The sequence below is a fragment of the Microtus ochrogaster genome, chromosome 1 (genome assembly GCF_000317375.1).
Source record: "Microtus ochrogaster isolate Prairie Vole_2 chromosome 1, MicOch1.0, whole genome shotgun sequence".
In the NCBI taxonomy this organism is placed as follows: Eukaryota; Metazoa; Chordata; class Mammalia; order Rodentia; family Cricetidae; genus Microtus; species Microtus ochrogaster.
In genome coordinates this window covers 72846507-72858985 of record NC_022009.1, presented here as the reverse complement: position 1 = coordinate 72858985, position 12479 = coordinate 72846507, and positions in this window count along the sequence as shown.

Genomic DNA, 12479 nt, shown 5'->3' with positions numbered 1-12479 from the left:
GACTAGGTCTTCTCAGTGGAACCATTCTGTTAGACAAACCAGAGCCCAGAGAGTGCAGGGTACAAGCAGAAGAGTTATCCTTACCCCTTATCAGTTCATAAAGCTTGTTCTTTCCTGTCATTTAGAAAAATTATGGACAGGCCCTATCGTCTTTCAAACCAACTTCATACCACAGAAAATTCTCTGCATGCTGTAGGCAATCAAACATCTGACCACATTTAACCCTGAGCAGTTTTATCTCCGCTTCCGCCCTCAGGCAGAGACCTCGGATAGAAAAGAATGAGCCAAAGTTCTTCCCTTTCTCTTCTTTGTTCGCCTTGGTAGGACACCCAAATTGACAGCTGTGGGACTGGATGAGAGGGGAAGAGGCGCTGGGAAGCAGCCACTTTGCTTTGGTTCCTACTGGGCTGAACAGATGGAGAGAGTTTTTTGTGGAGGACTCAGGCTGGCCTGTAGAAGGCACTTCTCAGGCAAATGCTGACATAAAGGCTCTCCTCTGCTACCTTAGATGCTGGCGTCCTTCTGTAGAACTGTTCAGTTTTCTGCCTGGGACCCTAATCCCATAGGGCTGTCTACTCTTCAGATGGCGCCATTTGACTTTGGGGTAGAATCTTCCCCAAACAACCCATCCAGCTGCCTTCCACAGTGCCTATCTCTAACACAATAGTGTTACGATCCTTCTCCAATTCCCTGTGTCATCCCTCTCTTTCCACACAGCTCAGGAAGCAGGCTTACTGATCCCCACACATTGGGAGGCACACACCAATCTACTAATACTTAGACGTTCCCCTGAGACACATCATGGAAAGGCTGGGTAGTGGAATGCAGCATTGAGGATGTCTTCTCAGGGGAACTGAGAATAGGTATAGGAGTAGCTAGGGGAGCACTGGGGCCCTGTTTTGCAGGGAGAACAGACTCCCATGTCTATCCCTTTAGGATTATGGCACAACCTGTCACTTACTATGTGGCTCTCAGCGGACTGTTTTCCCCTGAGACAAACGGCAGCTGCATTTGACCTCCTGTTACAAAAGGATCTCAGCTTTTAGGTTCTTGATGCTATGTAATAATGCAGAAATGTAATAAATAATATTCATATTGAGGTTGTTGCTATCACAGCAAGATTAACTAGGAAAGGTGGCGGGAGCAAGCTGGTGAATTCACAGAAGTAGCCCAGAAGCCTCCTGGGAAAGAAGAAACCAACCCCCAGCCCTATGGCTCAAGAGTTAGGGCTGATATCTGTGGAATGCCATAGCACTGGCCAACGTCCAGAGGTATGTAAGACCAAAAGGCTCTTGACTGGAAGAATCACTGAGAGAAAAAGATCCATTGACCCAGCCCAGCAGCAGTCAACTATGTCCTCAAGTGATGGCAGGACTTGCCTGAGGGTGACTCATGCTTCTCAGAGCGGAGCTCCATGGACCCTCGTCTTTGCCAAACTAGAAAGTTCACAGCTTCATTTTCCCCTTACCTACCACCACACAGGGCAGCGGGACGTGTAACTGGCTTATGACTCTTTCACTGTAAGTAAGAAAGTATGCACCAATACCCAAATCTTACAGCTCCTCTCCATCATGGGTTCTGAGGTTCCAACTCAGATGGTCAGGATTGGCAGTAATCACTTTTAACCACGGAGCCAACTTGCTGACCCAGCCATTAGGTCTGAAACAATCTGAAACAACTGAGAACCATAATCCGCGATCTAGGAATTGGTAGAAAAGAACGCTCCAAGCAGTGGTAGTCATTAGACCAGATAAAGTGCCAGAAGGTACCAACCCCCTCCTAGGTAACAAAAGTCACTTCCATTTTACTTCCTGCCAGAAAGGCTGCCTGTTCATCTCCCGTCCTGGAGATTTTGTTAGCTCCTGATCTGCCCCCCCCCTTATTCTAATAGAGATAGAAGCTGGAACTCACAGACCTAACTCAGCTTCCAAGTCTCGGAGTGCAGGCATGTGCCACCACTCCCAGCCTAAGTGTCAGCCTAACGGAAGTGATTGGTCCTAAGGAAGAATATGTCCACATCAAGAGCTCCATAGTTAGGACTGAGAATGAAGATTTTTGAATACTCAGATTGTTATTAAGGCGTGAGAATGTTCCACAACCAGAACCCACTGTGGCAGACTCAAAGAAGGAAAAACAATAACAACAAAAAAACCCACCTTAGTAAGAATGTCCATCATTAGGTAATCTAAATTTATTAGACCACAATATTAAAAAAAAATCTTAGCAGATCGCCATCTCGGCTGGCTGACTCCACACTAGCTGAGAGACGATCCCTCTGTCCTGGTAACTGTTGTGAAGATAAATGGTTGCTGTGATCATGCTGACTAGTGAACGAAAGCTGCTCCTAAAGGCTGTACCGGGCGGGGGTTACAAATACAAACCTGAATCTCAAGGAAGAAAAAGATCACTGAAAACATGTTTATGCATATCAAGAACGGCCAAAGAAGAGAAGTCCTGAGCAGTCATACAAAACTAGAAATACAAGAGCTTGGCAGGGACCATGTATTAGGATACTGAAGAACTAAAAAGCCTCCGTCTCTCTCAGCACAATCCGAGTGGCTGACCCTTGCCTTCCCTGGCCTTTGCTGGAGGATGTTCTGATTTGATCCTCTTTTGCTTTTATGGCCCCGTTCAAAGGGAAAAGGTGCCCACAAACCAACAGCAGAAACAGAGCAATGGACCAGAAAAGGAAAGGGGAATGTCAGAAGAATCTTCTCTTACACCACACTGCAGTACCCAGACTGTCCGTAACTTTAAACTAAAGCAACACCTCCACCTAGTGGGGAAGCTGAGGTGGCAAACACTGGTGTTTGCTTCCTCCCAATTCCACATTAAACTTGGCAGCTGTTCCAAAGATATACGCCAACTAAATCATGCTTGACACTCATATTTGTTTCTGGCTACTTCGTTCATTCATTTAGTCCAGTAATAGATATTAACAACATTATACTTCCTCCAGCAATGCAAACAATTACAGACATTTGTAACATTCCAGCGTCTGCCGTGTCACAAATGCTAATGCAACCAGCGACACTAAATGAAAAAAATTTCCATCCCTCAGGCATTCAGCTCGAAAGAATAAGGGGGATGTTATCTTCCCTCCTAGCCAGAGCAGTGAAAATGAAGAATATAGGCATTTTGCAGGAAAAAAAAAAAAAACATTAACAGCCTGGAGCAATATGTATAGTATCCTCTCTGATTAAAACAAATGTTAAAATAAATGTGCAATTCAACCGATATACAGCAAGTGATTTTTTACAAGAAATGAGGACAGCATCAAAGTCTATGAAGTCACACTCTCTGCTGTGGTTTATTACAGAAGACCCTTCAAGTTGTAAGAAACATTTCACACTATCACCCAGTCACAGTTAAAACTCGATGTCTGAGAGTTCAGTCTTCAGTTTCTTTTGACCACTGAGAGAAGCCTGGGAAAGAGAAAAAGATGGTCTGGCAAAAAGAAGTGATCAAGTGCCCTTAATATGCTGTTTCTATTTCGACTGAAATCAAATTTAGTGTTTCTGTACTTCAATTATATAAGGAACTGTATAAGCTGTTGCAAATCAAGTTCCTAATTAAAATCTTTGAGCAACTGATAGATAAACAACTGCTTTTAAAAGTGTGACAGTTCAGAGGTCTGTCAGAAAAACATCAAAGAAATGGTTTATCTGAGGATGAGATACAAAGAAAACTGTCGACAGATCGCCACCAGCAGGGCCCAGAGTGGGGAGCTAGCTAGAGCCACACTGAAGGATACATTAGTGATCCTCGCTGATGAAACATGCCCTTAAGGTAGACAGGACTTCCTCAGAGGAGAAGAGGTAAGGAGAGCCTGAGCCTTCGACTTTTGCTGAAATAGGAAAGGTGGCCAGGGGAGACACGAGCTTTGCGGTTGTCTGAGTACTGTTCAAAGAAGATGTAAGCCGAAAAATGAGATCATAGATGTTTAGTGACGGCCATCGACAAAATCCAGCAGTGCATATTTCTGATGAGGATAATGCCAAAGCAGAGAAATTGGGAGATATTCCAGCAATTAAATGCACTTAATACGGAATCTTGAGATCTGCAGTTCAGATCCCGGCATCCGTAGGACAGCCAAGGAGTCCTGCGCACACCTATAATCCTAGCTCTGCTATAGGCAAAGATATGAAGTACCTTGAACCTTGTTGGTTCCCACTTAGCTGTGAAGTGTGAGTGTGGGTTCAGGCAGAGACGTGCCTCAAGAGAATATAAGAAGAATAATAGAGGAAGACACTTGATACCCTTTTCTGACATCTGTTTGTGTGCAGATGCGTGTATAAGTGTACACACATGGCAATATGCCACACACAAATGCACCACACATACACACACACAAATTAAATAAATAAAAATAAATAATGATTTTTTACTAGCATTTTTTTAAAAAGGAAGCCATGGGCTTTATCTTAGAAGTCTACAGGAATAGACACAGTTACCAAACATAATAATTCTTTCTAAAGGTGACTTCAAAAGATAAGCGAACAAAATTTAGAAGTGATATTATGTAACTGAGAAGGAAAAATATAAATTATTTCATGGCATTCTGGAGATTTCCTGAATCATATTAAACATGGCTTGGGGCTAGCTGGGGATTTAGTTCGGTGGTAGAGTATTTGCCCAGCAACTCTTGTATTATGGATTTAATCTGGAGCCTTGGCAGAAAGTCATTCTGGTTTGAATCCCACCTGGCTGGTTATGGGACTATCAGTGTCATCAGTACTGATACACATGACATACCTCTGAGAAATGTACCTGAATTTCTATTCTCCTTTCAGACTGCAGTCTTTATTTCTTCTAAAAATCGCTGGTCTATATTGGTTGAATTGCACATTTAGCTTAGCATTTGTTTTGGCCAGAGAGGGTAATAGACATATTGCTCCAGACTGTGAATGAGTTTTGCAAAATCTTGTAGCTGTGACAAATTACAAGTCTTGGTGGCCTAAAAGCAGCACAAATGTCTTGTATTAATACTTTAGGCACCAGAAGTCCAAATCAGGCCTCACCGGCCTAAAACTGAGTTTCCAGATCTCAGGAGAGGATCCATTTTCTTCTCCTGCAAAGCCAGTGGGGGTGAATCACCCTTCTCGTGACGGAACCATGTCTGGGTCTGACTTCTTTCCCCCTCTTACCCACTTCAGTGTGCCCACCCAGAGAGTCCAGAATCTTCTGATTCTAAATCAGCAGATTAGAACTCCAAATTCCATCTGCAGTTTTAACCCTTTCAAAACTGAGCATCATCGTTTTTCTGGGAAAGAGAAGATGAGCATCATCAGGGGAAGATGATTTACAATATTTGAGTACTTGACCCTACCTTACATGTCACTCCTGGTTTTGGTGTGTACGACAGAGAACACAGGAAAATGAAGAATAAAACCTTTCTAAGACAGGAACAGACAGAACCAGGAGGGTTGGATTAGAAAATAACTAAACTAGGGAAGCCTGTGGGTGGGCTGATTCCGCAGACCATTGTTAACTTCTCAGCTCTGATGTGAATGACAAGGGAGCAGATGGAAGGCTTTAGCTTGGGAAGAACAAGGAGTTCTGATTAACCTCTTCAAAGAGTGATTCTGGTTGCTGGGTGAGTGACAGAACGGAAAGGGTAAAGGATATTTATTTTTACCTAACAACCCATCTGAAAGACCATGGTGGTATTAATGCTGTAGGAGATTTAAAAAACTATGCAATTCTGGAACTAATCTAAATTACTACTCTGTAGGATTGTCTACGACCGTAAGTACAAAGGGAGGAGAGAAACTAAGAACCAGTCCAGGGCTATAACTTGGACAGCTCTAAGGGTTAGTCTTGCTGTCAGAACATTAGTCACCTATTAGATATGTTAAGGTGTATGTGGCCGTTGGATATGTGAATTTGGAGTTCTAAGCGTGAATCTTGGCTGAGGATAGAAATGTCTAACCAGCAGATGTATTGATGATATTGAAACTATGAAATTAAGAACGGTCATCCAGGAAATGAGTAAAACCAGGAGTAGAACCGAAGCTATAAAAGGGAGGGGAAGGGGAAGAAGAGGGATGGAAAAGTGAGAAGAAAGGGATAGAAAAATTGAACTAAAGAGAAGAGGAAGCAGGAGGGACCAGGACTGAGAGGATGCGGTGATGAGGAGGAACCAACGTGACTCTCTGAGGAAAGGTGAGGGAAAGTAAGACTGTCAAGGAAGAGGGTGTTGAACTGGGAGGAAAACGGGGTCTGAGAAGTCTCCAACTTGCCATTTGATAATTTCACAGTGTACGTAGGTCACTGATAAACTCAACAGAAGTTTCAGAGGTGCCTTGAGGATGAAAAGTTGTAGAAGTTTGTTACAAACCTGAACAAAGAAAAGAGGCAGCAGTTAGAAAGAGGGAAATGATGGCCCTGGAGGGGTTCCCAGGAGTCCACAGGGATGTCCCCAGATAGGACCCTGGACAGTGGAGGAGAGGGTGCCTGAACTGGCCTTGAACCATAGTCAGACTGATGACTATCTTGAATATCACCATAGAACCTTCGTCCAGCGACAGATGGAGATAGAGACCACATTGGAGCACTGAACTGAGCTCCCAAGATCCAGTTGAAGAGCAGAAGGAGGGAGAATATGAGCAAGGAAGTCAGGACAAGGGGTTGGTCCACCCACTGAGACAGTGTGCCTGATCTAATGGGAGCTCACCAAGGCCAGCAGAACTGGGACTGAGTGAGCATGGGATCAAACTGGACTCTCTGAATGTGGCTGACAATGGGGGCTGACTGAGAAGCCAATGATAATGGCACTGGGATTTGTCTCTACTGCATGTACTGGCTTTTTGGGATCCTAGTCTATTTGGATGCATACCTTTCTAAGCCTGGATGGAAAGGGGAGGGCCTTGGAATTCCCACAGGGAAGGGAACCCTGACCTCTCTTAGGACTAGAGGGGAAGGGGGGACAGGGAAGGGGGAAGAGGAAGGAAATGGGAGGAGGGGAGGAAGTGGAAATTTTGAATGGTATTATTTATAAAGCAATAAAAAAAAATTTAAAAAGAGGGAAATGAGCCCAAGGAATTTATTTTCTTAATTTTGTATGCACTTGTGCTTTGCCAACATGTCTGTGGGAGGGTTTCTGATCCCCTAGAATAGGAGCTGCAGAGAGTTATGAGGTGCCAGGTGGGTCCTAGGATATGAACCTGGGTCCTCTGGAAGGTCAGTCAGTGTTCTTAACGACTAAAGCATCTCTCCAGTCCTAGGAATTGATTTTAATATGGGAGAAATGTTAAGAGCAACAGACCTGGTTTCTGGTGTGATTTGTTACAGGGCAGTGAAAGTTAGTAACAAACAAGAAGGCAGGGAAACTCTGGAGCAAGTCTTTGAATCTGACTGATGGGATCCAATGCACAGCTGGAAAGGTTGATTGGAGATGGTAGTGGGTTCACCCAAAGACAAAGAAAGTGGGCTGCTCTTATACCATGGCGGAGAATCCTAAAATTATGCCAGATAGCACCATTTTCTTAGTGAAGGAAAAACTGCAACTATAAATAAATGTGTATCTTATCACTCTCTTTCCAGAGAGGTGGAAAGGTATTTCCTCAATTCTAGCTTCTATATTCACATTTCTGTCATTTTTCCAAGAGTCAGGTAACTACAGAAGTTAATGGTTCCTCTAAGAATAAAATTCCAAGGAATATTTTTACAATTTTTGCACCAGCACACACACCACACACATACACACACATGCATACACACACACAAAAAAAGAACATGTTTTAAATTCATGAATATTATGTCTTTATGACCAACATCCCCCTTTAGTCTGGAGCCTCCTAATGTTCATAACAAAGAGTAACAAATAGCACTACTCACACTTTGCATCTTTAAGGTCATCGCTTTCTCCTCAAACTAGTCTTCTGGAAAATTTTCTTCAGTGCTCAGCTCTGTGGGGAACATTAGGCAGCACTTGCTCATGACTCAAGGTTACAGTAAAGTTGAACTTTGCCTTTCCACAATAGCTTGTTCTTTAATTAGGTCTAGTCCAGAGTTTCCAAAGAACCTCACACAGATTTCCTCTTAATTGGTCCATAGAGACGCTCCTTGTAAAAGCTTCTTGATCATATATTTTATAAGTGCCTCAAACTATAACAGCTTCTTGGAGATAGCAAATGTAAATTAACATATTAAAAACTTTGAGAAGTCTTTGGATAACAATGTACCTCTGAAACCCAGTATTTGCTATCCTTGACTATGAAATTCTTACTTTTCATTTAATAAAAACATAACACTTTGGGAAAAAAGATGGTCTGCAGCTATTCCTTTGCCAAAATACAGTATTCCATAATCAAATTATTTGAAATGTTTTGATAGTAGTATTCTAATACTAAAGAAAATTAGTGTGACATACACTTTATGTGTGTGCTAGTGAAGTTATTTTTTTGATCCATGTATGGAGAACACATTCAGTCATTGCAACTAATCTGCCCTTACATAGATACTGTGAGTGTAAAACCACACGAGTGTCTGGGCCCTTCACCCAAGGACATCTAACTGCCAGGTTACAACCACACAACACCCTAACTTCCCTAACTGCCAGCCCCTGCCTCCATCATACTGAGTAAGAAGGCCAGTCTCTGGAATGAAACCCCACCAATCTCCACCCTGAAAAGTCCACCCCCTTTCCAGGAAGCTCTATATAAGCCCTGTAACCTGTTCAGTTTGCTGCTGGTGTTTGCCCAAGCAGAGGCAGCCACCCTCCTGGTTTTTCCCCTACCAATAAATCTCTTGTGTGAGGTTTGTTATGTAAGGATTGACTTTGTGGTATTCCTTGAGTCCTGGCTTCCAAGTTGAGCTGTAATGCCTACGGTGAGGAGTACATTGACTGCTACAAAAGTGAATGTTGGCTCTTAAAGACTTTCTTATGATCTACAAAGTATCTCCCTTAAGATGAATATATGTTAATTCTGGACCAAAGAATCTCACAATAAGAGATTTTACATATTAAGTGTGTGGATGCAGTCAGAGGCCAAAGGCTATCCAATATGGGATCAGGGAACATAACTTAGGTCCTCTGCAAGAGTAATATGTCTTCCTAAGGGCTGAATTATCTTTCCAAAAAAAAACTTTTAATTTTTTTTCTTATAATCAAAGACGCCCTACATAGAATTGGCAGAGTAATACCCTTGGGTCAGCATGGACACCTCATCATTTGAAGGAAACCTGGGCATCATTTGAAAGACAGACTTACATCACTAAGACCATGCGTTGTTACTGCAACATTGACTGCACTGAGAAGAGCAGAGACGAATGTATCATAATTTGCCCTGCATGGCAAAAGAAATGTCTCTCTCCACAGCTTAGCTCTAACATATACAATGAACCTACAGGACTAATCTATGTGTCAAGGAACTAGAATCAGTACTACCTGTCTTACTTAGGTTTTCTAATGCTGTGAAGAGACACCATAACCACAGCAACCCTTATACAGGAAAACATTTAACTGGGGCTCAAGACGGAGCAGAGAGCTCTATATCTTGGTTGGCAGGGAGCAGACAGAGAGAGACACTGGACCTGGCTTGAATATTTGAAACCCCAAACCCCATCCCCAGTGACACACTTCATCCAGCAAGGTCACAACTGCTCCAACAAGGACACACTTCCTAATCCCATCAAGTAGCACCACTCCCTAATGACCAAGCATCCAAATATATAAGCCTATGGAGAGGGGCATTCCTATTCAAACCACCACACTACCCAATGAAAAGGTATTACAAATAACCAAATCATTTTCATTAGCAAACAGTCCTTCCTATCTCTGCCTATGAAATACATAATGCAAGAACGATTCTAGAACAACCATAAGAAAAATGCTAATGTGAAATTCATTTAAACTTAAATTTAAAAAATGATGGCATATTTTTATAAAAAATTACTTAAATATTAATAAATTTAAGTTGTAATTAAAAGTAAATTGTGAAATGTGAGCAGAAATTTTGATTTTGATGACTTTTCTTTAATGTTTTTAATGAGTCATGTAATGCTTTTTGGGGGTAATTATTGTGTGAAATTATATTGAAGTAATATGAAATTAAATTTAAAAATTAAATGAAGTGTTTGAAATATTGGTTGATGCTGCTAATCTGGTGAGTGATAATCACATGAGGTGCAGTTAGAAGAAAGACTCCACCATGAGGTCTTCTTGGGACCTGGGAAGCACAAACAGATGGCAGAAGAATAATAACAAGTCTGTAGGATCACGGCTAAGGGAAATGATCCAGATGTAGATTTGACTCTCTAAAGGACTAAGGTTTGAAATTCAAAGTCAATATTCAAATAAATAAAGGGAAATTAGGTTTGACTACGTCAAGGAAAGGCAAAGTAGGAAGGTATTGTCAGCAAAACATTTGATGAGATAAAGGAGCCAGGACAGCAGCCAATTCCAGGCAAAAAGTAATAACCTGGACTTTGATAAAAAGAGACAAAGATCTCCAACTAAGTGATAGTACTCAGTAAATAAGTAAGGAAGTAAGAATTAGGGGTCTTTTGGGTCTCTCTCTCTTAAAATGCCTACATGATTACTATATTTACAAACACTCAAAGATATTTTGATACATAGATATGAAACAGTCAGCAAGGTTCACTTATTACCCAAATAAATGTTAAACTACAAAGGCAACAACAAGGCAAGGCTTGTAACTACACTTCAGAAAATTCATAAATTATTATTTCATAGAGCATTAAGGTCTTCACAGAATAGCTAAAACCATCAATGTCAAAATCTACCAAGGCACTATAATACTTAAGGTGAGCTTTGTTCCTAACTGAACCCAACCATGACAATCAAATGGGAGGACAAAGAAAAGTCTGATGCTCTTTTCAAACACTTAAACAATATAGCAATAAAGAAACATAAAAATTAGACATCCCCAAACCATTAAGGCTTTTTTTAAAGTGTCAGTATTCAATTGTTCAGAGCATGTAAATTGTTCGCTTCAACCTCCTTACACACTTTAACTCTTTAACACAGAGCTCTGGTTTTATAGGCATCCTCCTTATTCTAAAGAATCGACTAGACCCACCATGCTATTAACTGGCCTAAACAAGCTAGCCATGACAGTCATACTCCTCTCTTCTATGACTGGTCTGAGCATAGACATGCAGTGACAGGTAGCATCTCTATCGTGCTACCATCACCAGAGAAGGAAGCCTGCACAGAGAGAGGTCAGAATCAAGAGAACCATGCAGGCAAGCTCTTGGCATTCTACTTCTGGAAATGCCTGATCTCTGGACTTATTTGAGAGGAAAATAAGCCTTTTATTGTTTGGGTAGACTTAATGATAGCTTTGTTACTGGAGGCTGCAGGAATCATAAGTGCTAGATTTGAAGTCGGGGGGTCACTTAGTCTTGTTTCATTTCTTTAAAAGTATAATAAAATGCACTCACAAGCACATGAAAACATTGCAGACTTTTCTAATGTATGTTCTCAATTTCTTTCTTTCTCTGTTCTTTCATGCGGGTGTTTCAGCTCTTTTTTTGCTTCATTTTTCAGGTTATAGCTTTTCTTATATGTTATAATTTAGAGAAAAAGGTTTTTACATAAAAGGTATGCAGCAGTAATTTCTTAATGCCCATAATTTTGGCCTTACCCCTGTTAATAATTTCTTTATTTATAAGTTCAAAAGCATTTCCCTTCAGATTTTTCAAGTCATTGCTCTTACTTCACCACCTTTGTATTAGTTTTCAGAGATCTGCTAAACTAAAATTTTGTGGGGAAATATCTTTGGATGTTATTGTCCTACTAAATTTTACTCATTACTGTATAACACTTTCCAGGAGGAGGAGAGTAGAAAAAACAGAAGAAGGGTCAGAATTCTATTGCTGTAAAGAGACACCAAGACCAGATAATTCTTATAAATGAAAACATTTTATTGGGGGTGGCTTACATTTCAGAGGTTTAGTCCATTGTCATCACGGCAGGAACATGGTGGCATGGAAGCAGGTGTGGTGCTGGGGAGGTAGCTAAGAGTTCCATGTCTGGTTCAGTAGTCAGTAGGAAGAGAAAGAGCCACTGGGCCTGACTTGAGCATTTGAAACCCCAAAGCCCAACCTTCCAGTGACACACTTCCTCCAACAAGGCCACAACTCTAATAATGCTCCTCCCTATGAGCCTATGGAAGCCAGTCTCATTCAAACCACCACATTCTACTCCCTCACTCCCCTAGGCCTGCAGTCATATCATAATGCAAAAATGTCGTAATAAGAGCGGTGGAGCTGCGTCCCCGGCACTCGGCCGCCCACATGACTAGCTTATGCTTATGCCCCGAAATAATTACACGGAAACTATATTCTTTTAAACACCGCTTGGCCCATTATATCTAGCCTTTTCTCGGCTAACTCTCCCACCTGGACTAGCCCATTTCTAATAATCTGTGTAGCCCATGAGCTGGCTTACCAGGAATGATCTTAACCTGCGTCTGCCTGGAGTGGGAGAATCATGGCGACTCATTGACTCA